Raw genomic sequence first — 24,965 nt, 5'->3', positions numbered from 1 at the left:
GGAGCTGTTGTATAAATGGGAGTGAATGTGTGAGAGAGATTTTAGATAGCGACTGATAGGGCTTGGATAGGGCTTGGATAGGGTTTAGGGAGGAGTTAGGAGATCTGTGATATATTGTGAGCATCTGTGTATGCTAGTGCCTTTATTATAGTGATTGAATTATTATTTAATTATAAGTGATTTACCATTCCTTTTATTTGTACCCAATAAACTTGAGTTTTTATTTTGAATCATATTTTGGCCTGAAGCTACTTATTTGAGGGAATGGTTAGTGGCAGCGGAAAAGAAGAGTGAAGTAGAGTGACGTAGCGACCCCCCTTTGTGAGGTAGAGGGAGGCCGTTACACAGAAGGTCCCAGAAATCTCTAATTAGGTTTGAAAACACTGCTAAAAAAAACTTGAAGAGCTGCTACAAGTCAGAACATGCAGGTCTGGGCTAGACAGATGAATGTAAAGTAACTTAGGAAAACAAGAGCAAAAAGAGGCACAGATACAGCCAATATGTTGACTTAGGGTTCACACATTAACTGCTACTGACCTGGCATTTCACCCTGTAGACCTTGGATTTGGGCTACTGGACCTTACCATGCCAAGGCAGAAGGACAACTGTTTTTTTCCCATACAGACTGAAAAGCCTCTTGATGTTGCCAGAGCCATTCCAAAGAAACTTTTTAAAAAGATATAATTCAACCCAAGCTTGCATTTCATTTTTAATGGCAGCACTGGGAAACACAGATGGAGATATAGGGCTAGAAATATACGAGGTGCAACTGAACAGAGGGTGTTTTGATCCTCAAAATGGATTACCGCAAAAGAAGAAGAAGAAAAAGAATTTACCTGAAACTGTTTCCGTATGTTCTCTGCCATTCATCTTTCAATGTATGAGGCACAATGGAATGACGATTAATGCCCTCATAAGTATATGATGAATGGGATAGCCTGTCCTCTTTGCCCTTCTGTCACCTGTGATCAAGTCTAACATATTTCATTTTGTCGAGAATGTGTAATGTGGCCGAGGTATCTTTTTATACATTTACTGAACACAATATCAAAGCAAGCAAAGGCTCTGAGCTTCCTAAAATCCTAGACAAGTCGCAGTGGTGGTAGCTGCTGTTGGCTTTAGTCCCCTCCCACTGTTCGGTGATAATCCTGAAGGCCATATAAAAAAGGAATCTGTGCTAGATCGAGCCCCTAAAACTGAAATATTATCTAAAAAATTCAGGTGCTAATAATAGTCCCAAATGGAGAGTGGAGAGACTATATGCTGCCAAAGAAGAAGAAGAAGAAGAAAAATACAGTGCCCACAAATATATGACAAATTCTATGTTTTTTTAAAAAACAGCATCATTTGTGCACGTACAAAGTTTCAAAAGCTCCTTTTAAATTATTTTTTTAAAGACTTGTTCAGGCTGAAGCTATCTCAGATGGATTCTATTTGGCTTCTTTAATAAAGCAAAATCGAAAGTGTACAAAGATTCACCTACTAAATTTAAAATGTGTTTCTTTTCGTAAAGTTTTCAGCTTGATCTGCTTCCTTTGAAGTGAGAACTTGAAGCAATGCATTTGTGGCATGCAGTTAGTGGATGACTCTACCTTATCCTGCTCCCCCCCCCCCCCAATTTTCTATGTGCATGTGTGATCTCTGATGCTTGTGGGTACAACTTCCAAATGATGAGGAATATCAGAATTATTTATCAATGCTTATGAAAGAAATAAAAAATGTTGCTCCCCTGTGATGTCTCAAAACAGTTCCAACTCACATACTATAGGGATGATGTGCCCAGCTTATTCTTACTTCAGGCCATTATGACAACAAATTTTTCAGCCAAGATCTTGATTCCCCTCCCCCACCCTTCATTTTTGCTTCCTAGGTTGAATTATGGGTTTTCAATGGCCAGGGCAAGTTTTCTTGCCATGTAAGGGGAGAAGACAGGAACCATTCTTGTTGTGCTGCAGTAGCCTGCAGATACTTGCTCTTCCTACAGAGTGGTCCTCGCCTGACCAGATAGGCGGGATACAAATAAAATAAATAAATAAATAAATAATACAGAGGAAGGGGATAGGAAGAGGAGAAGGCCAAGTGGTGTTGGTGACTGTAAGACCAGAGGCGAGAGTAAGGTCACTCTCACTGGAGTGCCATCCCTTCTGCCCACTGCTGAGAAGGAAATTAAGATCGTGCCTGTTTCTCCTCCCAGAAAGACAGGACCACCAGAAACGAATCCAGGAAGAGTAGAGGAGGATTTGAAAAGTTAACGGTCAAGGAGACTGGGAAGAATTTGGCAGGAAGAGAGCGGAAGTCGAGGTTGGAGGTGGAGGCAGGATTGGCGGGTATAAAGAGAGACGAGAAGGAATTGCCGCCAGGTTGGGAGTGGATCTGGAAGCAGGATCCATGGACTGGAAAGTGGGAGAAGCTCCGGATCCCTAAGGAGGAAGCTACAGGAGAAGGAGGGAAGTAACTCCCAAACTCTCCTACTGGGGTGAGAAAGAGACAAAAGAGTGGCAGAGAAAATTAAGAGAAGAAAAGGAAAGGGTCCATAGAGAAAGACAAGAGAGAACAGAATGGAGAGTGAAGGAATTCCAGATGAGGGGATACCTGGAGGGCCCTGGCAGACTTATACACCCACTTGGAAACCCACCTGGTTGGACAACTGGGATGAGGACACAGTCCCCTTACTGGAGGGGAAGACCAGACAGATACTGAATATCAACCTGCCTATGGACTGGCCTGGACCCTGGAACACTGGGGGAGGAAACCCCTTTAAAGAAGATGATTGGAAGCCCCTTGCCGACCAGTTGTTAGAAGGAGAAAAGTGTTGGAATGCTTTTGCAGATACTGGTTTCCTGTGGAACACTGAAATAAATGCTACACCCATTTCAAAAACCTCACAAGTCTGGTGATTTATTTGGAGAAAAACAGGAGTATGAACCTGAACCCTCACAGTGATGACCCCACCACCTGCCAGAAGAAAGGTAAAGGCAGCAGTGCTTCTTTGGAGAAAGATGCCTCCTGCCAGAAAGAGGACAAATTTGGCAGGAACAGCCATCTGCCTGAAGATGGAGGATGCTGCAGGGGTTGGGGTATCAGCCTCTGCAATCATCAGGGTCTTTGCTTTGTTAAAGTAGCCTCATCCTCAGTATCTATCTTTGGCAATTCCAGGATGTCTGGGGATGAATTGCTTTTACCATAGAATCTGGCTCTGAGGGCCTTCAGAATAGGGATCCAAAACACCACCTTTCATTGCCAAATAAATCAAATAAACCAGAAGTTTTCTGACTTCTGAGAAAGAACAAAGGGGTTTTTTAGAGCTTTTTTGCATTTTCGCTCTTTTTTTACAAAAGATTTCAGAGAAGTGTGTTTTGTGCAGCACACACAACCAAACTTCTGTATTTTACAGAGAAACAAGTATCTTATGGAAGACACATTATTTTTTTAATAATTGAAATAACATTGGTTGTTGTGGGTTTTTCAGGCTCTTTGGCCGGCGTTCTGAAGGTTGTTCCTCCTAACGTTTCACCAGTCTCTATGGCTGGCATCTTCAACGAACAGCACCCTGTGCTCTGGTGTAGTTGGCTTGAGAGTGGAGAATTTATGGCTGTGAGATAGGCTTTTGTCTTTTTCTGTAAATGGGTGATTAGTGTGTCTTGTTGTGGGTGTATTGTTGTGATAAGGAGGAGAGATTATCTGTCACTGTGACTGATGGGTGTCATTAGCTGGTCTTTTGTGTGCAGTGATCCCCGGTCCTTGTGGCTGGGTAGAGTTTGTTGGCCTTTTGCACTCTGTATTTTTGAGAGCTGGGGGCCAAGTTTTGTTGAGTTTCAAACTTTTTTGTCTTTTTTTTTTTTCAGGAGATAGGGTGATCAGCATGTTTTTGTTGTGATTATCTGTCACTGTGATTGATGGGTGTCGTTAGCTTGTCTTTTTTGTGCAATGATCCCTGGCCTTTGTGGCTGGGTAGAGTTCGTTGACTTTTTGCAGGTTGTATTCTTCAGAATGGGGCACCCTATCTCCTGAAAAAAGACAAAAGCCATTCCCACAGCTATAAATACTATCCAGCAAACACCAACAGAGCATGGACAGAGTTCCTACGCCAGTCCTCTGAAGATGCCGGCCACAGAGACTGGCAAAACACCAGGAAGAACAATCTTCAGAACATGACCAAAGAACCCGAAAAACCCACAACAACCATTAGATCCCGGCCGTGAAAGCCTTCGAGAATACATTAAACAGGGATTCTGTTGGTACCCACCAATTGTTCAACAGTCTTCCTTACTCAGTTAACCAAGCTGGTCTCAGGGCTGGTGTTCTAACCCCTCAGCTCCTTATGCTACAGAACTTCAATATTCATACTGAGTCAGCCTTGTCAGGAGTGCTCCAGCTCTTCCTGTCCTCCATGATGAACAGGGGCCTGCCCCAAATCTTGTCTGGCCCCACTCATGCAGCTAGGCACACAATGAAACTTGTACTTGGAGAGATGCTGGTAATCTCTGTGTTGAACTTTCTGCCATTCTGTTGTCAAGAGTAGATCACTACCTAGGATATTTATACTTATTGGAATTTAGATGCTCTGTATGGCTCGGGACCAATTAGGAAGGTCCACCCCAAGAAACTGATGGATTAAAATTGTTTCCTGACAGTTCTTGAGGAGTTTCCTGTTAATTTAGCAGCCAATCTTGTCAAAGCCCTGGTCAAACTCTGGAATGGGGAAATAATTGATATAATCACTCCTAAACATCCTACCTAACACAGTGCAGTCAAACCGATGTCCTGGTTTCCCTAGGAGCTGCTAGTGATGAAATAAGTGGGATGGGGATAAGAGCAATGATGGTAGAAAACGTGGGGCAAATCCAACCATACACTCTGTGGCAGTGATAGCAGCAAAGAAATAATTTTTCTTCACTACCATTGCATCTACACAAAGTTGTCCAGTGGAGCTTTCTTGAGTGGTCAAGGGTGTACTATAGGCTGGTTCACAAGATGTGAACACAGGGCATTTAATTAACCTCTGTCAAAAATTTGGATGCAACTTGCAAGCTTTCTGGGATGGACTTGGGGGTACTTTTCTGCAGTTCCTTCAGTCCTTCCTGGAAGGAAGAGCTCAAAAGTTGGTGTTGGGGACCTGCTGTTGGGCACTCTGGCTGTTGGCCTGTTGTGTCCCTGAGAGTTTTTCTTTTCCTTTCATGATATTTTAAATCTAAATGAAATTCTTAGGTTTTTCTGGAGTTGGAGGGTTTGGTATCACCAGTGTAACATCCAACTCAATATTTCCTTTCCATCTAAGGGAGCTGTTTTGGTCCTAGAACAGTGTCTTGTGTCAGTAATAGACTGGATGAGGCTGAATAAATTGACATTTAAACCAGACAAGACAGAGGTGCTCCTCAGTTGAAAGGCAGTCAAGGAATAGGAATCCATCCTGTGCTGGAGGGTGTTACTTTGCTCCTGAAAATTCATGTTTGCAGTTCAGGTGTGCTCCTGGTTTCAGCCATGAGCTTGGATGCACAGGTGGACACTACTTGAGGATGTCTTTGGAAAGTGTATGGAAACTCTTGGGTGAGACAGATTATGTACAGTAGATCCATTTCAGTCTGGCTTCAGGCCTGGTTATGGGATGGGGACTGCTTTGGTAGGGACCTGGATAGAGGGGGTGTGTCCTTCTTGGTTCTGGACCTCTCAGGGGCTTTTGATATCATTGACCATTGTATCCTTCTGGGCCACCTTTCTGGGATGAGATTTGAGGGCACTGTTTTATGGTGGCCCCAGTCTTTTTTTTTGGAGAGATGAAATCAGAAGGTGATGCTGAGGGATTATTCAGTATTCTGGCTGTTGGCCTGCAGCATCCCTCAGGGTCCTGTTTTGTTTCCCATGACATTTAACATATCTGCAAAAACACTCAAATGAAATGGAACAAGGAAGCAGCCACTCTAAACAGCTATGTCAAACGACATAGAGTGGCAGGACATGGGTAGAGGTAAATTTACTGTCCCCATACTCCACTTCCTCATTGAGCCTAATGGCAGGGCCAGGTTTGTAGATCTCAGACTCATGTAGCTTTACTGGGTTTTCATCTGATTCCACCCTCTCTGAATTTGTTTTAATGTATTTCATCCTTTCCTGAACACAGCTCAGTTTCTCTCTCTCTCACTCACTCACTCACTCACGCACACACACACACACACACACACGCACACACACACACACACACACACATGTATGTGTATTTATATGCACATGTACACATCTATATGGAGTGGGCATATCTGTTGCAGTAAATGTAGTGTTGACTATTGCTCCTTAGCTACCTGCCACCTCTTCATGTATATCTAATTCTTCCTTTCTCTCTTCTCTTTATTTTCAGTTTGCACACTTGCTATTTTTCAGGAGCAAACTGTACAAACAACCGACTCATCATTTGAGGTGAAATCATATAGTACAGTATATGAAGTGTTGTCTGTGAGGCACTCTCTCATGTCTAACTTACAAAGGAAGAATATGCTTATGACTTGAAGACCAATCACCCCCCCCAAAAAAAAAGCAAGCCAATTTGCAAATCACCTGCTATGACAATCATACACAATCAGCACTGAGCAAATTACCTCTTCTAGCAATGGAGTTTCTGTAATGTATAATTTTCCCCTCAGTGTTTATTATCCTCATTCTCACTCCCCAAAGCATTACAAAATCCATAGCTCCTTTTTCTCCCCTTTCTTCTACAACTTCCATTGCTCCAACTGGCTTCAACAAATCAGTACAGTACTTGATACATTAAGAAGTACCGTTAAAAGGGAAGAAGATCCTAAAGAGATTCATGGAGACTGCAAACCAGAGAAGGCCTTTAGAATTCACAGCAAGTACAATCTGACAGCCTGACACGAGTACGGTAGGTACTAGACTGCAGTACATAGCCCTATACCCATTTTGAGCATCTCCTGAAGAATTCTATTCAAAATGTAGGAATATTCGAGCACACACAATAAAGGTTAAAAAAAGAGAAAAATATTGATGGGTCCCTAGATCCTGTGGGGCATCTAGGCTTCAGCTTAGTCAACCTTATGAATAATACAGCCTTGTCACTCCCTAAAGTTTATGAAGGAAGCTTTATAGACATTGGAAAAGGAGAATGCCTGACTATATACCCACCATCTTTGCCCATTTTATACATTTATACCTTGCCCCCCTCTTGACTATGGCCAAGCCCACTGCTGGAATGTGGGACTCCTTTGCCTTCAATTGAGATAATTACAAACTTCTATATAAACTCACCTCTTCACGGATTACTACCTTGTAATGTCGAAGGGGCTTGAGTAATTCAGAGAAGCTATGGGCTATGCCGTGCAGGACACCCAAGATGGACAGGTCAGAGTGGAGAGTTCTAACTAAACACAATCCACCTGGAGCAGGAACTGGCAAGCCACTCCAGTATCTTTGCCAAGAAAACTCCACGGACAGAAACAAAAGGTTGAAAAACATGATGCTCGAAGATGGGCCCCTCAGGTTGGAAGGCGTCCAACATGCTACTGAGGAAGAGTGGAGGACAAGTACAAGTAGCTCCAGAGATAATGAAGTGGTGGGGCCAAAGCCAAAAGGATGCTCAGCTGTAGATGCACCTGGAAATGAAAGAAAAGTCTGATGCTGCAAAGAAAAATACGGCATAAGAACCTGAAATGTAAGATCTATGAACCTGGGTAAGCTGGATGTGGTCAAACAGGAGATGGCATGAATCAACATTGAAAACCTGGGTGTCAGTGAAGTTAAATGGATGGGAATGCATGAATTCAATTCAATGTATTCACAAAGGCTTTCACAGCCGGGTTCTAATGGTTGTTGTGGGGGTTTTTGGGCACTTTCGCTGTGTTCTGAAGATTGTTCTTCCTAACATTTCACCATTGTCTGTGGCTGGCATCTTCAGAGGACAGCACTCTGTGCTCTGGTGTAGTTGGCTTGGGAGTGGAGTATTTATGGCTGTGAGATAACCTTTTTGTCCTTTACAGGAGATGGGCGATTAGTATGTCTTATTGTGGGTGTATTGTTGTGATAAGGAGGAGAGATTATCCGTGACTGTGATTGATGGGTGTCATTAGCTGGTCTTTTGTGTGTAGTGATCCCTGGTCCTTGTGGCTGGGTAGAGGTCGTTGACCTTTTGCATGCTGTATTTTTCAGAGCTGGGAAGCAAGTTTTGTTGCGTTTCAAACTTTCCTCTTTTTTGTTGAAGTTCTGCTGGTACTTGTGGATTTCAATGGCTTCCCTATGCAGTCTGATGTAATGATTGCTGGTGTTGTCCAGTATTTCGATATTTTGAAACAGAATTTCATGTTCAGCTTGTTTGAGGCATGTTTAGCTACTGCAGATTTTTCTAGTTGTTTTAGTCTGCAGTGTCTCTCATGTTCTTTGATTCTGGCGTGGATACTTCCTTTTTGTGGTTCCAATATATACCTTGCCACAACTGCAAGGTATCCGGTATACTCCTGCACTGGTGAGGGGGTCCCTTCTGTCCTTCGCTGATCATAATATTTGTTGTATTTTTGTGGTGAGCTTGAATACTGTTTGTAGGTTGTGTTTTTTCAAAAGTATCCCCATGCGGTCCATGACCCTTTTGATGTATGGCAGAAATACTTTATTTGTGGGTGGCTGTTTTTTCTTCTTAAGGTTTTTGTTTGTTTGTTTGTTTGATTGATTGCTCTTGTGATTTCATTTTTGGAGTAGCAATTTCCTGTAGGGCCCAATTCAGATGGCTGAGTTCAGTGCTGAGAAACTGAGCTTCATGGTCTACCAGTGTTTTGATTATGCCTCTTTTTTGCTGTACGTGGTGGTTGGAGTTTTTGTGTAGGGACCGGTCTGTGTGGGTGGGTTTTCTGTAGACCTTGTGTCCCAGTCGGATGTCAGTTTTGCATAGGACCATGACATCTAAGAATCGGAGTTGGTCCTCTATTTCTTTTTTCATGGTGAATTATATATTTGGGTGGATGTTGTGAGATGGTTGAGAAATTCTTCCAATTTTTCTTCACCATGTCTCCAAATTGTGAAGGTGTCATGCACATATCGGTACCAGACTGTGGGTACAAAGGGTGCCGAAGCCAGGGCAAGTTTTTCGAAATGCTCCATGCAGAAGTTTGCTATAACCGGGCTGAAGGGGCTCCCATGGCCACTCCATCCGTCTGTTCATAGAATTCATTATCCCACTGGAAATAGCTGGTCATTAGGCCGTGCTGGAAGAGGGCCTTGATGTCTTCTGGAAAGATCTGCTGGATGAGTGTCAGGGTGTCTTTTATCGGTACCTTAGTGAACAGGGATACTACATCAAAGCTGATCAGTCTGTCCCCAGGGTTGAGTTTTAGGGTGCTGATCTTGCTTATGAAATGTCCTGAGTCTTTGATGTAGGATGAGGTTTGTCCAATGTGGGTCTGTAGGAGAGTCGCTACGTGTTTGGCTAATTCGTATGTTGGGGAGCCGATGGCACTTACAATGGGCCTGAGTGGGATTGAGTCCTTGTGGATTTGGGCAGTCCATATAGTCTTGGTGGGAGAGCATCTGTCTTGCTGATTTGTTGAAGGATGTTGGGGTGCAGGGAGGAACTCATGATCAGCATGTTTGTTTTGTGATTTTGTTGATTGCATCCTGTTTCAATTCAGATGACTATCATATCTACTATTGTGGGCAAGAATCTTGTAAAAGAAATGGAGTAACCCTCATAGTCAACGAAAGGGTGGGAAAAGCTGTACTGGGATACAATCTCAAAAATCATATAATGATTTCAATATGAATCCAAGGCAGGTCTTTCAACATCACAATCATCCAAGTTTATGCACCAACCACTGATGATGAAGAGGCTAAAAGTGGCCAATTCTATGAAGACTTACAACACCTTCAAGAACTGACACCAAAGAAAGATGTTCTTGTCATTATAGGGGACTGGAATGCCAAGGTAGGGAGTCAAGAGATAAAAGGAACAACAGGAAAGTTTGGCCTTGGAGTTCAAAACGAAGCAGGGCAAAGGCTAATAGAGTTTTGTCAAGAGAACAAGCTGGTCATCACAAACACTCTTTTCCAATAACATAAGACTCTACACATGGACATCACCAGATGGGCAATACTGAAATCAGATAGATTATGTTCTCTGCAGCCAAAGATGGAGAAGCTCTATACAGTCAGCTAAAACAAGACCTGGAGCTGATTGTGGCTCTGATCATCAGCTTCTCATAGCAAAATTCAAGCTTAAACTGAAGAAAGTAGGAAAAAATACTGGGCTAGTCAGGTATAATCTAAACCAAATCCCTTATGAATACACAGTGGAAGTGAAGAACAGATTTAAAGAACTCAGTTTGGTGGACAAAATTCAGTGCCTGAAGAACTATGGATGGAGGCTCATAACATTGTACAGGAGGCAGCAACAAAAACCATCCCAAAGAAAAGGAAATGCAAGAAAACAAAGTGGCTGTCCAACGAGCAGAGAAGATAAGGGAAACAAAATGAAAAGGATATAGGGAAAGTTACAGAAAATGGAATGCAGACTTCCAAAGAATAGCAAGGACAGGCAAGAGGGCCTTCTTAAATTAACAGTGCAAAGATATAGAGGAAAATAATAGAAAAGGAAAAACGAGAGATATGTTCAAGAAAATTGGAGATTGGGCCTTATAAAGCATGGCAAACAACAAGGCCAGTGGAGGTGATGGCATTCCAGTTGAACTATTTAAAATCTTAAAAGATGGTGCTGTTAAGGCGCTACACTCAATATGCCAGCAAGTATGGAAAACTCAGCAGTGGCCAGAGAGTTGGAAAAGATCAGTATACATCCCAATCCCAAAGAAGGGCAGTGCCAAAGAATGCTCCAACTACCATACAATTGTACTCATTTCATATGCTAGCAAGGTTATGCTCAAAATCCTACAAGGTAGGCTTCAGAAGTATGTGGGCCAAGAGCTCCCAGAAGTGCAAGCTGGATTTCGAAGGGGCAGAGGACCTAGAGATCAAATTGCTAACATGTACTGGGTTATGGAGAAAGCCAGAGAGTTCCAGAAAAACATCTACTTCTGCTTCATTGACTACGCAAAAGCATTTGACTGTGTTGACCACCTTATCTACCTCCTGAGAAATCTATGTGTGGGACAGGAAGCAACAGTTAGAACTGGATATGGAACAACTGATTGGTTCAAAATTGGGAAAGGAGTACGACAAGGCTGTATATTGTCTCCCTGCTTATTTAACTTATATGCAGTATACATCATGCGAAAGGCTAGATGGGAGGAATCCCAAACCGGAATTAAGATTGCCAGAAGAAATATAACAATCTCCGATATGCAGATGATACCACTCTGATGGCAGAAAGTGAGGAGGAATTAAAAAACCTCTTAATGAGGGTGAAAGAGGAGAGCACAAAAATTGTCTGAAGCTCAACATCAAAAAAACTAAGATCATGGCCACTGGTCTCATCACCTCCTGGCAAATAGAAGGGGAAGATTTTACTTTCTTGGGCTCCATGATCACTGCAGATGGTGACAGCAGCCATGAAATTAAAAGGCGCCTGCTTCTTGGGAGGAAAGCAATGAGAAACCTAGACAGCATCTTAAAAAGCAGAGACATCACCTTGCCGACAAAGGTCTGCATAGTCAAAGCTATGGTTTTTCCTGTAGTGATGTATGGAAGTGAGAGCTAGACCATAAAGAAGGCTGACCGCCGAAGAACTGATGCTTTTGAATTGTAGTGCTGGAGGAGACTCTTGAGAGTCCCCTGGACTGCAAGGAGAACAAACCTATGCGTTTTGAAGGAAATCAAGCCTGAGTGCTGACTGGAAAGACAGATCCTGAAGCTGAGGCTCCAGTACCTTGGTCATCTCATGAGAAGAGAAGACTCCCTGGAAAAGACCCTGATATTGGGAAAGTGTGAAGGAAAGAGGAGAAGGGGGCGAGAGAGGACGAGATGGTTGGATAGTGTCATCGAAGCTACCAGCATGAATTTGAACAAACTCCAGGAGGCAGTGGAAGACAGGAGGGCCTGGCATGCTCTGGTCCACATGGTCATGAAGAGTCGGACACGACTTAACGACTAAACAACAAAAATGTAAACTCAAAGATTTCTTGGTTTTTAGTTTATCCCCATTATTAGCACTTTCATGCTAGTTTACAATCCCTCCCTTCAGTGCAGAGTATATGTTCACCAATTGATATATGCTTCCTGGATATTGCAGAGTACTTTACCTCTTGAGCTGCTCTTTCACCCGCATAGCTGTTATCCTTTTAGGCTTGCACTGTTAAATCATTTAAAATGATATTTCTTTTTGAGCTTGGGAATGCAGCACATTTCAAAGGTGTGGGGAAAAAAATTTCATCTCTGCAAAAGTAACAAAACTGAGTGTGCCTTGTACAAAGGTTGATTTTGTCTTTTTGTTATTCTTTAGAAGGCGCAAAATTTGGATTTGCTCTAATATATTTTTAATAAAGAGGTTAACAGCTACCAGAGGAAAACACAGCAGTGACTTGACCTGCTTTTCAGAACTACGAAGTGGGAACTTCAATAAAAACAAAGCTATATATAACTGAATGTTAGTTGGATGGTTGGTGAATTACATAACTGGATGCAGAGTCAGCACCTGGGAGTTCAGGTCCCTGCTGAGCATCTCAGAAAGCCAGCCTGTGTGTCCTTGAGCAAGCTGCATGGTTGCAGGATGTCTCCAGAAGAAAGGAATAGTCAACCACTTCTGAGTACTCTCTACTCTCTATTATTATTATTATTATTATTATTATTATTATTATTATTATTATTATTATTATTATTATTATTATTATTATTATTATTATTATTATTATTATTATTATTATTATTATTATTATTATTATTATTATTGTTTATTTATTTATTTATTTATTTATTTATTTATTTATTTATTTATTTATTTATTTATTTATTTATTTATTTAATTTATATCCCACCTATCTAGTCGTGGTGGACTACTCTAGACTTCTACTTAGAGAGTAGAAGTCCAAAAAGTGTTACCATGAATCAGAATTGACTTGACGGCACATGAGTATTATAATTATATATAACTGAGGAAAAGGTTTTTCAAGTTTAAGCATTTTCTGTGTGGGAATTGTGGACTGAATCCAACCCGATTCAAGGTATGAATGAATATAAGTATGTGATTTCCACATGCCCATGATGTACATTTTGTTTTGTTTTGTTTGTTTGTTTGTACTGGAATATTTCACGTATCCTTTGACTTTACTGGGTTTCTCCTAGGCAAGATCAGTTGCCTAGTTCATAGTAAGGCTCTCACACTTCGAACATTTCTATACATTTCATCTACTTGGAGAAACTTGTGTAAATAAACCAATGGAGACTGCAGAAGGCCAATGAGCATAACTCAAATGTTGCCCTCTGAATGAGAAAAATAATAAAATACGTTGAATTGTTTAAGCCGGAAGAAATATCAACAGCCTCCGATATGCAGATGATACCACTCTGATGGCAGAAAGTGAGGAGGAATTAAGGAACCTTGTAATTAGGATGAAAGAGGAGAGTGCAAAAATCGCTCTGAAGCTCAACATCAAAAAAACTAAGATCATGGCCACTGGTCCCATTACCTCCTCGCAAACAGAAGGAGAAGATATGGAGGCAGTGACAGATTTCACTTTCTTGGGCTCCATGATCACTGCAGATGGTGACAGCACCCCTGAAATTAAAAGACGCCTGCTTCTTGGGAGGAAAGTGATGACAAACCTCGATAGCATCTTAAAAAGAAGAGACATCACCTTGCCCACAAAGTCTGAATAGTCAAAGCTATGGTTTTCCCTGTAGTGATGTACGAAAGTGAGAGCTGGACCACAAAGCTGACCGCCAAGAGCTGGACCGTAAAGCTGGCCGCCGAGGAATTGATGCTTTTGAATTGTGGTGTTGGAGGAAGCACTTGAGAGTCCCCTGGACTTCAAACCTATCCATTCTAAAGGAAATCAACCCTGAGTGCTCACTGGAAGGACAGATCCTGAAGCTGAGACTCCAGTACTTTGGCCATCTCATGAGAAGAGAAGACTCCTTGGAAAAGACCTTGATGTTATGAAAGTGTAAGGGCAAGAGGAGAAGGGAACGACAGAGGATGAGATGTTTGGACAGTGTCATTGAAGCAACCAACATGAATTTGACACAACTCCGGGAGGCAGTGGAAGATAGGAGGGCCTGGCATGCTCTGGTCCATGGGGTCATGAAGAGTCTGACACGACTAAACGACTAAACAACAACAACAGTCCTCTCCAAGCTTCCTATATCAGGTTAAAATAAAGGCATGTGAGAGAGAAGTGTGCTAGCTTTGTCTTTTCTCGCTTTGGACAAATGCATTATTCAAAGCACACGAGGTTTGTTGGGGTGCAGTACCGTAAATTGTATGGAATGTGGATGAACAATATGTTAGCACTGGTGAAACACCTTATGTCACAATGTAGTTTTAAGTACTACAATACTTTGTTCCTTTTGCTGCACAAGACTAATGCAACTACATTGCTGGAATTTAACTGGAATTTAACTGAGCACCCAGTATTTACAGCTTGCTACTGCCTACAAAGCAAAAGCAATGTGTGCTGCACATATGCTGCCCATAGCACTTAAAAAACTCTCTGAGCAGTTTATAATTTAATTATACAGTCTACACATTGCCCCTCCCTCACGAGTTGAGTACTGAATTTAGTGACCTTGGAAGGATGGAAGGCTGAGGCAGCTGCCTGAGCCCATTGGGATGAAATTCATGTTGTGAGCAGAGTCTTGGCTACAGTCCTGAAGTTTAACCACTATGTCACGAGGTTCCTTTTAAAATAAATAAATAAATAAATAAATAAATAAATAAATAATAACATGCTTGATTCAAAGGATTTTTCCCTATTGTCCTGTTTTCTAATTCCAGATAGTTTATTGATGCCAATAAATGTATGTTTACCAAAGAAAAGCAAATTAGAAATTTTCTTTCTTTCTTTCTTTCTTTCTTTCTTTCTTTCTTTCCCTCAGACATTTTCAGACTTCATCTAGCACTGTTACAAAAAATTCAGGATTGCAATGACCTTCCTCTACGACTTGTGTAAAGTTGTTTGTGCTTGGGTGCTGCTTCAGTAGCCAACTCTGCTGGTTGGTGACACGTTACCGTTCACAGATGACCACCTGACAAAGAATAATTCAGTGTATATGTTCATTCTACAGAACATATACAGTGGAACCTCTACTTAAGAACTTAATCCGTTTTGGAATGGTGTTCTTAAGTTGAAACGTTCTTAAGTTGAAGCAAAATTTCCCATAGGAATGGACTGAAAACCAATTAATCCGTTCTGGCTGTTTTTTTGTTATGTAGAGGTGCGTTTGTACATTGAAGCATTAGTTCCCATAGGAACTAATGCAAAGCTGGTTAATACGTACTCTACCACTAGGGGGAGAATTTTTTTTTTAACCTAAGATGACCTAAGGTTAAAAAAAGAGCAGGAAAGTTTTTTTTTCCTGTTCTTATCTTGGATTTCTGTTCTCAAGTAGAAGCAAAATTTAGCAAATGGAGCTGTTCTTAAGTTGGATTGTTCTTAAGTAGGGACGTTCTTAAGTAGAGACCCCACTGTATGTAAATGTGTCAGTGAGATGATTTGTAGTGGAAAAGGCAACCTGCGATGAGACGGCCAACAGTAAAGGTTAAAACAGATAAACTGCCAATGACAGGCTCCCCTGATAAAATGTTCCTGTGCGTAAATATTTCCTGACTAATCCAAAAAATTCCAATGACTTTCTTTTCTCTATCTCTAAAAAAAGTCTAAATTCTGTTGAATCAAATCAAATCAATTTTTAACATTGATGAGCCTGGGACCTTCTGCCTGCAAATACGTGCTGTGTTCTAGTAGTAGATAAGAGGAATGTGAAAGCAAGACGGAATGCATGACAAAGGAAATAATGAAAAAATAATGCCAAGGCACAACACATCTGATATAATATTTGCTGGTGTTCAGTCAGATATACGCATGAATAATAAATCCATTAGATGAACTTCCTCCTAGCTGGAATGCATTGTCACTCACTGCATATTTAGTGTGATAATATATGCACTCAGTTACACTCTGCTTCCTGACAGTCTTGCTAAGACGTCAGGTTTTAATTAAGTGGAACTATAAAAGCTTCTATTGAAATGTGCCCTTTCTCTCTTTTCAAAGGGGATGAAGGTATAACAATTAGCTGAATTCTTCAGTGGCATCACAAGGGTCCATTTGTTGTCCTCATTTCAAGGCTTTCATAAGCCAGCACTTTCTGTTTCTCCTCACTTTTTGGTCTCCCGGGTTTTCATTCAGTTGAAAAACAGCTATTTTGCAGGCATTCAGTGGCTTGATCAAGGCTATCCCTTCCAGAGACAATAATTACAATCTGGCAATGTGCACTCGAGTACTGTATATATGAATGAGACAGGGTTTTTTCCCCTAGAACTGGTGAATCCCTTACCAGCTGCTCAGTTATTCACCCAGCCCTGATGTGGTGCTCCTCTGATCTTAAAATGTGATAAATCTAAGCAAAACATGGCATATGTGCTTTAAAACATGCCAGGTGTTCTTGTGACTTGTAGAATATAGGTGATGGCCTAAATGCAGGATCAGGTGGTATTCATTTGCTCTGAAGAGGTGTTTCCCCAGTAAGGCAAGTTTTCGTAGGTCTTGATTAAACACAAGGAGCTTGAAGGAGTTCACTGAACCATAGAATGATAGAATGATGGAGTTGGAAGGGGCTTATAAGGCAATCGAGTCAAACCCCCTGCTCAATGCAGGAATCCAAATCAAAGCAGATCTGACATATGGTTGTCTGGTTTTCTCTTGAATGCCTCCAGCAATGGATTGCTCACCACCTCCCAAGATACTTGGTCCCATTGTCGTACTGCTCTAACAGTTAAGAAGTTTTCCTGATATTCAGCCTAAATCTGGCTTCCTGTAGCTTGAGCCCATTATTACAAGTTAGGATTCTGCTGCATGTTTCTGCTGGCTTTAATCACTAGATGTATTCGATGCACAGCCACAAGTTTGACAGGGCAACCAAGACTTTGACCCAACATTCCAAAATTTAGTATCCAATGTGGTGTACTGGAGAGAGTGATAGAGTTTGTCTCTGGAGACCTGGGTTCAATGCAACTGGATTTCTGTCCCTGGGTACTTCTTACTTATGGAGAACAACTGCTATATGGCATACTTGAGGCCTCAGGACATCTGAGAAATAATTGTTTGTTCTTTTGTGGAGCTTAGAATGACATATCAGAAAAAAGTAGAAAGTGGACCATTCTGTAATGGAAGTGAAAAGCTTTGTTACTAGAAGAAGTACTTTGGTTTCTCTGTTTGCCAAGTGTTCTGTCTGCCTACAGAAGAGTCTGCCGAATGGCAGGCATGGTGATAGAAATGGCTGTTACTCCAGTTGTGTGTTATAAAATGGACTCTTCCATAGCCTGTAGAAATGTATGCAGCAATACATAGTTTCTAAGGTGGTCATGAGTCTGTTTGCCTTTAAGGTGCTCTTGGTGTTATCACTAATCAGAACTGAATATATTTTGCTAGCAAACACTTGTGAATTTTCTCTACACGTGGTTTCAAAAATACAAGCTACTGTATTTTGCAGTTCAGTAAAAGCTTTAAATAATGTTACTCTGGCAACCTCTTATTGATGACATTCCTGAGTGGAGGAGAAGAAAGGTCCAGGGCAGCAGAATGTGTGGGCCAGGAAACATCAGCTGATGTGTCTCTCCACTTCCCTTCTTGAAATTCAGCCTGCGGGACCTCTACTTTTCTGCAATAATAAGTCATCCCTGCTTGCTGGATTATGAAGCAGTTGCTTTGCTTTTTTCCTCCCTTTCTTCCCCTGACTTTTTTCTTTGACTTTTATTACTTGTTTTGAGGTGAAGTGGATAGGAAGTGGGGTTTGTTGTTGTTTCAACTTATATACTGCCCCATAATGCTAGAGTACCCTCTGGGCAGTTTATGTATGCATGTATGCATGTATGCATGTATGCATGTATGCATGTATGCATTTATTTATTTATTTATTTATTTATTTATTTATTTATTTATTTATTTATTTATTTATTTATTTATTTATATTTATATACCACTCTGGGAGGCTTACAGAATATCAAAAACAATTTAAAAAACAAACAAACATAAAAACATTAGCATACAACAATAACAAATAGTGCAGGAATAAGTAAATAATAAATAGCAAAGCAAAGAAATCAGTAATTGACAGGAGGGAAGGCCTGGATGTACATCCATGTTTTCAGTTGGCATTTGAAAGTACCCAGCATTGGGGCCTGGCGAATTTCCGGAGGAAGGTTGTTCCAAAGGCGAACATTTTACCAGCCTCGGAAGGATGGGTCAAGACAGCTGCCTGAACCCTTCAGGATCAAACTCAGGTTGTGTGCAGAGGCTTTGTCTGCAGTTTAACCACTGTGCCAGAGGGCTCATTTGTATTTTCTGTCTGTGTGTGTGTTTGAATGGAGAGAGGGATAAGGATGAGTGGAGCTTGCTATACTTAATTACGGCTGTGCCTGTCTGACTTGTTTGCTGCTGTGTGGTCTTTGTGGAGGAGGGATAAATTTTTGAAGGAGGGCTGATGTTGCAGGAGAGCAAGGAGCAGCTATTACAATTACAGAGGCAAAGGGGAGATACAGAATTGGGATATATCAACAATGTCTTAGGCAGAGGGCAGAAAACAGAATTCTGGTTCTCTCCACACAGCAAAAAAAAAAAAATTATAATCCAAAAACAAAACCTGTCACCCAACTCAAACAACCTGGATAGCTTTGATGGCAGACTTTCCAGGTTGTAGGTGCTGTTAGTGAATGCCAGGTCAGAGAAAGGTAAAATGCAGGATTTGATTCTGGATGAACATGCTAATCTGACTTGTATTACAGAGCCCAGGCTGGAAAAGGCGGAGTTAATCTTTCTCAGCTTTGTTCACCTGGGTTCTCTGCAGCAGCAAGCTAGACCTGGGAGGTGGGGCTAGCCTACTGAAATTCAGTCATCCTTCCCAGGTGCTCTATCCCAGGATTTGAGTATACAGTGGTGCCTCGCTAGACAGTTACCCCGCATGACAGTTTTTTCGCTAGATGACGATTTTGACAGCTTCCTCCGCGCTCGCAAAACAGGTGTTTTCGGGACCTAAGCTGCGCAAGACAGTGATTTAAACAGCTGATCAGCGGTTTGCAAAGCGGCTTTCCTATGGCCGATCTTCGCTAGACAACGACGATTCTTCCCCATTGGAACACATTAAACAGGTTTCAATGCATTCCAATGGGGAAATGCATTTCGCTAGACAATGATTTCGCTAAACAGCGATTTCAGTGGAACGGATTATCATCGTCTAGGGAGGCACCACTGTATGTATTTGAAAGTAGTGTACCCCCTTGCCATCTTGCTGAGCTGGCATAGCTGGTTTCAGGTGTGGTGTTGCACTCACCTCAGTCTGTTGATCTGAGGTACTTCAACATCCATGCAGAAGCCAGCTTATCAGGAGTGTCTCCAGACTTGCAAATATCTCTGAGGAAAAAAAGAACTAAAACTCATGACATCTTTGAAATCATTCAATGAGACGAAACAGCATTACCATGCACAATAACCTTGCAAATTTAAAGCCAAAGTTACAGGAAAGCCCTGAGTCCCCCCCTCCATTTTAAACCCTCTGAAAATTGGTGATGAAAGAACATTACATGTGGAGCAAAAGCTTAGATGGCTGATGGAGTACTTGCAAACCAATAAGATGCCTACATTTCCCTCTTCTTTCTCTTAAAAATTTTGAAGTCGCAAAGCATCATTTCAAAAAGCATCGTGGCTGCTACACACTTTTCAAATGGAGGCTGAAATCTCGTGGAGAAAACATAAGTGACAATGGAGAATTGTTGCCAGGAGGATCCTTGGAGAGACAAAAAGATGGCAATCCAAATTACAGGCTATCTTTCAGGATTCTTGGTGATCTCTGAACGAGAGAAGATGGGATACTGGACTTGCCAAAATAACAGAGTATTATGGCATTAAGAACTTTCAATTAGCATACATTTTCATAGACTTTAGCCCAAACCTGGAAGTTTTATTCTTCCAGATCAGATTTTTAAATTTCAAATATGCTTTTAAGCTATAGATGCAAGTGACACTCTTGAATAAACTTGGGTAGTTTCGTAAATTACATTTTATACAGAAGTATGGGTATCAGAACAGCTCTATTTAGTTACAAAGGAAAATTCTGTTGGCATAAATTTTGTCTGGTGTAATCTGGATTGGGCTCTGGAAATATTTAATTTAAATAACTAATCTAAATTAATGGAACGTTTCCTATCTTTTCCTTTCAGGTTCCCTAGGGTTATCTTTTGGGCTTTGCTAAGGGAAGCCTCTGGGAGCCTCAGGATCAATATCCTGATCCTGAGTGGGGAGGAATCTAATAGTCAAAAATCACCACTGGATCTCATCAGCAGAAGTCCTGATCCCAACAGGGGCAATCCAGCAATCCCCCCCCCCCCCGAGATTCTCAAAGGCTTCCCCAGAGCAAAAAGGAGTTTCAGGAACCTGAAAAGGGGGGGGGGGGATAGGATTATTTCCCTTAATTTAAATTACATATTTCCACTGCGTGATCAGGGTTACACTGTCATAAAAGTACACAACAGGATTTTACCCACTATTTAGTAAGCTCCACATGTGAGGATGGATAGCAGAGACGACTGTATGAGTTCCCTCGCCATTCATTGCTATTCTCATCACATTGGAGATTCACCATTCACAGAGATGTCCTATAATCTTTAGAATCTCCCTGAGTTTTTAGAATACTTATAATCAAGAGCCTAAAACCTTGAGGAGAAGCTTCACAGAGAGAGGAGTCTCTCCTCTGGGAACAGTCACTCTCTGCGTGCAGAAAATCACAAGAGCAGCACAAGGGAGGGCAAAGTTATCCCCACCAAGGCCTGGAGCTTACATGCAAGGAAGATGACTGAATAGGGCTACAGCGTGCTTTTAATTAGGCCTAATTTGATAGGGGTCAACTAATCAACCAGAAGTCACAAACACAGTAAGGTCACCGGGGCTTGAATAAATTATTCTAATTGGCCATTTTTGAAAATGTGTCAGGTATTTAGGGCATAAATCCGATTTTCTTGTCACATATTTCTTTATTTCATTCTTGTGAGAGCACAGCAGTAAAAGTCAGGGAGATAAGAGAGACAGAACTCACAGGTATCTGAGCAGTGGGTTGTGTGGAGAACAAAGAGGTTGTGGTATTTCTAACCATGAAATGCCAGAAGAGCAGAGCTCTATGCCTGCTTTGGCTGATAAGGGCCTAGAATGAGGAATGTTCAGAGCCTTTGTAGTTTGGGTGTTGTTCACTGGTGATATGGAAAAGTTTTCAAGGGCTACATGGTTCGAGTGTGTCAAGACTGAATCACCCAGCTAAGTTTGATGGTACAGTTGACTTATGCCAAGCACTATTGACTAGAGATGGGCATGGGCCTCAGTTTGGACATTTATATGCACAACATCACAGGTGCCAGACATTCCCTTCCCTCACTTCTGTGGTAAATGTCCCACTCACCAACTGGAGCACCCTCCTCCTCTTCTTTGGCTGTTTGACCGGTCCCTAGCAGGATCCTAGGTTTGCCAGTCCTGCCTCCTTGTCTGAGTGGGTGATGGGGCAGGAAGCCTATGTTTCTGCCAGAGACTGATTGAAGATCTGAAGAAAAGAAGAGTACACACTGGCTAGTGAGTGGGGGATCCAGCAGGAGAAGGGAATGTGTGGCAACTGTGGTCCCATGTGAATGAACGAGCATGAGCCTCCAAAAAGAGGTTTGTGCCCATCTCTATATTGACGTATGCCTCAACTACTACATTTGTTTTTTTAACAGCAGGTCCAAGAATCCCACAGCTGATATGACCAGTAACTAAGCTGGCTGTGGGATTCTGAAAGGTATATTTAAAAGGAAAAAGGTTTCTCAGCTGTGGACATGTAGTAGCCTCTGGCATTTTTCCCTTTACTTTCCAGCAATCTTTAAAGTAGACTGTGTGTTGGTGAGTGCATGCTTACATGTATGCACATATACGTGTGTCATCACCTGTACCTTTTGCAGGTTTTATGTTGTTTGAATGTTGGGTTCTACTCAGTCTCGCAGAGGAGTCTGGGAGCATAGATCCAGTTTTCATGCCAAACCACTCTGCCCTGCACCAGATGTGTCTCCTTATCTCTTAACACACATAATTACTTCAGCTACTGAAAGCACCTTTGTAGGAAAGAAGAAGAAGAAAACCACCCTCAACATTTTGGAACACAGATTAGAAAAGCTACTTCCTGAGGGCTTCACTGGCCATGTTGGTGTGTGGGTCCTATAAGTTGAAGCCCAAAACATAACTTTTCTAAAATCTGCCTTTGGTTGTGATGAATCCTAATACACTGGGCCTTGTCCAGAATTCTTGACACAGAAGAGCTCTGTGGGAGAAGGGAAGCTTTCCCAATGCAGCAGAAGACTTCCATATACTGTATGTGCAAAGCACAATCGTCAAACTACATGGAACAACAATGATATTCATGTCATACTTGTAGGTTTTCCACAGGCAAGGATGAATCTTCTTGGTGACTGTGGCAAGCAGGGCATCAAAGTAGATAAACTCAGCAAGGCCCTTACATTATGAAAGGAGAATGAAGGTACTGAGAGAAATTACAGAGGACGTTTATCACACTTCTGGCTATTGTATTTCAAACAGGGTATTTGTAGTTGCCTAATCCAACTGACACTTATTTTACTATCAAAATGGATTGGTGATGACAGGAAAGTTGATGTATTTGTACATGGATCCACAACAGACTGTGCAATCACAACAGTGCTCTGAAGCTTATGCCATGAGGGTGACAGTGGAAGATGATATGCTTGATTACCGTGTATTGTGTATTGGGCATTGCTAAAATGGCCATTTCCTGCACTTACTGTCTTTTCCCTCTGTGTGCTGCTAGAAAGCTTCCACAATAATAGGACTGCCCACTTTGTGGGAAGGCATAAAATTGTGAGTGTGCCAGCCAGAGGCAGAAAATGAGGAGCCTCACGGGTGTGGGAAATATAGAAAAATGCAATTGGGTGGCCAACATGCGTACGGCTTCCATTTGCTACGTGGATGATGGGTGATCATGTGGGTATCTCACAGGAAGATTTAGGGAGGAACAGGAGCAACCATTTGGAGGCTGGAGATAACTACAGCTCACAATGAGCAGCACGGATAAGGAAGAGTCTTGTAATTAAAGATGATGGAATAAAGAAATATATCTGGATTCCTGCCCTCCTTGTTCATTTATGAAGCATGAATCTGATAACTGTAAATGTACAACAGATCAAATAAATGAGCCTGAAATTTAAACTTGTGGGTGGAGAGATCTAATTCTTGTAATGGAAAAAAAAATCTGAAATCGTAAAATGTGCAGAGGAGCCAACAACACAGATCAGCATTTGATTTTAATAAATTCTAGAAGGCGATTTCCCCCTCTCCTTTCTCTGGCATCTGAGCAAGGAGGTGGAGAAGGAATATACAACCACATGTGCTGTAAAGAAGTGATTATAACACACCATGTAGGAGGAAGAAAATTATGGGGAAATTATCTATAGCTGTCTGCTGATAATTACATTGCATAGATTACAGAAGGGTAACGGAAAGGAGAAATGTAAATTTCTTTCTGATTTTTCCACAGTTTTGGAGATGTTCAACACTGCATGAAATCTGTGATTTAAGAAGACAGATTAAGACAAGTCAATTTATCCTATTTGATGTGCCTTGTGATGCATAACAGATGCAGGGATGATTGGTTTGCATATGTACAATCCTTGCAAAATGTACATGGAGATGACTTAATGAAGTGATGAAAGGAAACACAACGGGGAACAGCCTCCAATTTGGAAAGATGAAGATAAAGCCTAATAATTGCATCTGGATTTTCACTTTTCTTTTCCTAAGAGCTTCTCTGATTAAGCCTTTAACATTATTTTTGCATAAGTGGAAAGATAATTAGGGTATTCATCTGCTTACTCACTACAGATGGGAAAATGTGTGATTTCACCATATTTGATATACACATATATTCATCTCCACTATGTCTGCTTACACATCAGGACCTTGAGAGGTTCTATTTAGTTAAGCTCCTGTCGAAGACAAATAATCATGAAAGCCCTGTTTGAAGAGCTGGATGAATGAATGCCTGCATCTCTTCTTCATTTCCTACTCTGCTTTTATCACTTTCAGTTTATTCTGTGATTAAGGAGTGAGGAGGTTAAAATAGACATGACGCAAGAGATCTGTGAGCACAGATTTCCTGTCTAAAAGTATGAGCAGCAATACTTCCTTTTATTTTATTTATTTCTCATCTATTTAAAATATTTATACCCTGCCTTTCTCCTGAAAAGAACCCAAGCGGCCATTTCCTGAACTCTACTACTGATATTTGTACTTCTGTGGCCAAGAATCATCGTAGATACTATATTCAGAATAGTTAGAACTAGAGGTAGGGACAAATCAAAAGAATCGTGATTCATTTTGATCAGTTATTCATCAAGGTTAATGGATCAACGAATATGAATATACGAATATTCTTTGACGAATTGACAAATCAATCTGTAGTTTCATCTGCACTTTAAACAGCTATAACACTGGCCCCCAAACACCGAGAGACACCAGGGAAGCTTCCTCAGATGCTTTTCTACATCTCTGGAAAGTTTGGTAAACCCCCAATCATGGACCCTAGTTATATAGTCACAAAGTAGACCCCCCAGGACAGCTCCCCCCAGGTACCTAGAGACTCCAGAATTACAATGGAGCTTCCTATGTCTTTCCCCAACATGCCTGACAACTTTGGTGAAGATTGGATATCAGACATCAAAGTTATTCACCCACAAATTGGGTCCCCCAGGAGGGTTTACCACACGGCACAGAAGCCCATTCTGCCTGCTGGCTGCCAATCAGCTGATCTGAAGCCGATAGGCAGCC

General features: G+C 41.5%; 1 long non-coding RNA gene across 1 annotated transcript in view; it reads left to right on the top strand.

Annotated features, from left to right (window-relative positions):
• The window catches only part of LOC140703239 (uncharacterized), a 77,972-nt gene extending 53,491 nt beyond the window's left edge, over nucleotides 1-24,481 (top strand). Inside the window, exon 2 of the long non-coding RNA XR_013540778.1 lies at nucleotides 23,677-24,481. This is a non-coding gene — a long non-coding RNA (uncharacterized LOC140703239). The remainder of the gene's footprint in view (nucleotides 1-23,676) is intronic.
• The last annotated feature ends 484 nt before the right edge of the window (nucleotides 24,482-24,965 follow it).

The sequence above is a fragment of the Pogona vitticeps genome, chromosome 1, assembly GCF_051106095.1.
Source record: "Pogona vitticeps strain Pit_001003342236 chromosome 1, PviZW2.1, whole genome shotgun sequence".
Classification (NCBI taxonomy): Eukaryota; Metazoa; Chordata; class Lepidosauria; order Squamata; family Agamidae; genus Pogona; species Pogona vitticeps.
Note: the sequence above shows the minus strand (reverse complement) of the source record. Positions and strands in the feature narration are given on the sequence as shown.